The sequence below is a fragment of the Dipodomys spectabilis genome, unplaced genomic scaffold (genome assembly GCF_019054845.1).
Source record: "Dipodomys spectabilis isolate Male_0828 unplaced genomic scaffold, ASM1905484v1 ptg000089l, whole genome shotgun sequence".
Lineage (NCBI taxonomy): Eukaryota > Metazoa > Chordata > Mammalia > Rodentia > Heteromyidae > Dipodomys > Dipodomys spectabilis.
In genome coordinates this window covers 512,963-516,967 of record NW_024870766.1, presented here as the reverse complement: position 1 = coordinate 516,967, position 4,005 = coordinate 512,963, and the positions used below count along the sequence as shown (strand labels likewise).

Here is a 4,005-nt window from a genome sequence, read left to right as displayed (position 1 = left end):
GGGTGTGGGACAAGCGTCTGGTTAGTGTCTCCATTTGGGAGAAACACAGAGAACAGCATTTCCTCTGAATACCAGATCAATCATTTAGGGGCAATTCGTCTTCTGCTAAAATGATCTCAAGTTCACGACTAATAAGACCACAGCTGCCTTTTTATGGTTGAGGTACCCACACACAACTCGGCATCACATTTTAGGTCAGGTCACAACTGCGTAATAGGCCTCAGACTTGGCAGTTTCATGTTCTTCTTGTCTTTTCCTTGCCCAAGCCACATGGAATTACATGCTGACCAAAACTCCCCTGGAGTCACATGGAATGAAGATTTGGCTCCACACATCCAAATCTGCAGCTCAACATGGAGGCCTCCCTGGGCCGACTAAGTTTTTCCATTTCACTTTGAGAGAGATGCCATGCTCTTTCCACAGTCCTGTGCAAAATTCAGGCTGCATTTTCCTGTGGATGGTCCAGGTTACATAAATGTAGACAGGAGAGTCACCAGATGTGTCCAGATGGCTGTTAAACTATAGAGTTACCCAACATTCAAAAACAAAATGAGACTCAATTGTTTACAGAATGAGCTTGAACTGTAAGGAGTACAGGGGGAAATAGATCTTAGGGAAAGAAATGAAAAAAGTAAATAAAAGTTGGTCTTTGTTTCTCCTCTTTTCAAAATCAATTTTGCCAAATTGTTAATTATCCTTGAAAGGATGTAGAGTGCTGTAAGGAGGAAGTTGATGTTAGGATTTCGGATATCCTGGCTTGTGTCATGTGTAGTCTCTGGGACATCCAAGATGACACAGGCTGACATGTTGCTTCGGGCACATGCTCTGCATTACCATTATATTTGCGTAACTGATCCATTCCTGGCACAGAAATCCTTGACCTCTGGGTGCTGAAGGATTAAAGTATCAGTCACGGTGTTCAAACCTGTTGTGGTGGCGTTTGTGGATGTTAGCTTACCCTGTCTGGTTTCTGTATCTTAGACTTTGTTTGTTCTAACAATGTAATACTCAAGTGTGTCATCTAGTGGGCGCTGGTCTGAGGACCAGGGCTTTGGGACTGACTTATCTTCCTTCTCTTGTTTTCACTTTCATATTTCCATTAACACTTGGCCTTGGGACAATTGCTATAACTCCAGCTGCAAACACATGCAGAGCTGAACACATGCTTGGTGCAAAAGCTGTGTTGAGTGGATGACCCTGAGATATTTGCACCACTCCTCTCAGTCTCACCTTTATTATGAGCCTATCCTGCTTCCTGCTCAGACTCCTGTTTAAAAGCATTTAATGATGCACTCTGGCTCATATTTGTGATATTTACCTGACGAGGCTTCCATGCAAAACTTGAACAAAAATAATGGACAAGAAGACACAGAGGGCAGAGCTCTGTGATATTGCACCACACCTGGCCTTCTATTTTTCACATTGTCCAGTCTCTATATTATTTTGTTTATAATCATCTTGAACCTAATTTGACATTTATTGAGATTTAGTAAACTGCAGTAAATGAAGAAAGCATCACTCCAAATTTCAGAGAATTTTCAGTCTAGTGAGAATGTGTGTGTGTGTGTGTGTGTGTGTGTGTGTGTGTGTGTGTGTGTGTGCAAAGAGAAGCTGGGGAGAGGTTCTATAGATACCATGATAGTTGCACTTCAAAGTATACTAAATATTTACCAAAGAAGTACACATTGCGTGAAAGTTCAAAGACAGAAAGATTACATTTGATTGAGGAAGTTCAAGGTCACTTTACAAAGCAGTAGATTTCTTGCATCCCCATGTCATTCTTCTACCTTTACTCCATGACTTCTGTTGGAATTCCAATAGCTTATTTGAATCTTTCCGTTTCCTGACCACGTTACCCACCAGTTCCTGGCTACTCTTCCATTTTCAGCATTGAGTAAGTATCTCTCTCTTTCTCAGGGTTAGTGTCTTACCTCAATATATCAAAAATATTTCAATCTGTGCTATTGATGAGAACCATTGAGTGAGATGTTTAGTTACACGAAGTTATTTTATATTTGCTTTTTTTATACTTACTCATTATTTTGAGATAGGTTCTTACTGTGTAGGCCAGATTGTTCAGACTCATGTCCTCCTGCACCAGCTTGTGTGTGGTAGGACTACAGTATGTTCTAGCACACCTGGACATCCAAGTCTCTGGGACATCCAAGATGACACAAGCTGACATGTTGCTCCAGGCACATGCTCTGCATTACCATTATATTTGCATACCTGATCCATTCCTGGCACAGAAATCCTTGACCTCTGGGTGCTGAAAGATTAAAATATCAGTCATGCTGTTTTAAAATATCTAATATATATTTTAATTCAGACACAGATTTTCATGAGAAATGTTTGATCTATATCCATATTTCAGCAAATATATAGTTGAAAACATATTACATGATTTCATGATAGTGTTTCCACTAACTGGATCGTGTTATCAGTTTTTCAATTTCAACTATGTAAAGAGAATTAAAGATTTTGTGGCCTCAGTCATTTTGCTGAGCAGCCACAGAGCTGGGTATGCAGAATGAGCTGCCTGATGCTTCCCCCAGCCTCATCTGGCAATCTCCTTACTCTTGAAGGCTCTTTAGTATCACTCTTTCCATTGCTAAGGTTGCTTAAGGAAAATATTTGGTCCTCTCATCTACCTACCAAACTCAAGATGCTGCTTAATTACCCTGGACCTTTCCTTATTCTTGTCACTGATCTCTTCTTTGTCCTGACTTCTCTTCTTAAGCTTTATTGGTGCCACAAACCAGCATCACCACATCATCAGCATTACCTGGGAACTTGCTACAGATATAATCATCAGGTCCTGCTCCAGACTTACTAAATTAGAAATTCCAATTCAATGAGTATCTGGCATCCAGCCATAGCTTCCAGCTGCAAGGCTACAATTTGAGAATCACTTGAAAGATAGAAAACAAAAGAAAAAAAACTAATGAAACTGTTTACTTCTGGATAGGATGGAATGAGGGAGAAGGTGGACAGAGAGAAGGATAGAAATGAGGATTTTTATGCTGTGATGGTTTTGAATGATTTAGATATTCCACTTGGATTCAAAAAGGAGGATAGATTGGTGGTCTCTTCTCTGCCATTTAGGCCTTAGTAAAATTTAGAAGTTCTCCAATAAAGGTGATCTTATTTTTTAATTATTTTTATTTTTATTGTGAAAATACTGTACAGAGGGGTTACAATTACATGGGCAAGATAATGAGTACATTTCTTATTAAGCATTTTTGCCTCCTCCTTTGTTTCCCCTTCCCATCGCTTCCCACTCCCCACCCCTCTCCCCTCTCCCCCTCCCACCAAAGTTGTAAAGTTCGTTTTTTTGACAAAATGACTTGTATATCTCATTGTTGCAATGGGCCCAACTGTATCCCTATTTAAACGATTTAGTACACAATTGACTGTTTTCCAGTATACTCAAAATTGAATGACTATCACTTCTATTGATTTAAGACATTTTCATCATCCCTCCAAAACAAAATCTCATACCATTCATTAGCGGCCCGTCTTATTGGCCACAACCAGCCACTAACCCCTCCCAGACTCTTATTTTAAGATGAGCATTTTATTGCTAACAATTTAGGAAGTAATATCACATGACATATTTGAATGCAGTATTTTTATATATTGCTGTTAATTAAAAAATATGGAACACCACAAATTTGTATGTCATCCTTGCAGGCAGAGGGGCCATGCTAATCTTCTCTATATCATTCCACTTTTAGTATATGTGCTGTTGAAGTGAGTACATGTTGCTATTAATTTTGACAATACTAAACTAACCTCTCTGGGTCATAGACATCTCCTTAGAAATATTTATTATTATTTTCTAAATTCGATGACTTATTTCATACATTTATCATTTAAAAAAATTAAAAAGTAGCGTATGGAAAACTTCTACAAACATAGTCAAAACTGCTTTTGACCTGGAGCAGAAATAGGTCCCCACTAGAGAAACAAAATGTCCTTTTCTTGCTTCCAAGGATCAATAAA

At 38.9% G+C, this 4,005-nt stretch overlaps 1 non-coding gene across 1 annotated transcript; it reads right to left on the bottom strand.

Moving 5' to 3' along the window:
* Nucleotides 1–3,652: 3,652 nt before the first annotated feature.
* Nucleotides 3,653–3,761, bottom strand: LOC122111974. Its single transcript, XR_006148070.1, has one exon. It is a non-coding gene; the product is annotated as a U6 spliceosomal RNA (small nuclear RNA).
* Nucleotides 3,762–4,005: the final 244 nt, after the last annotated feature.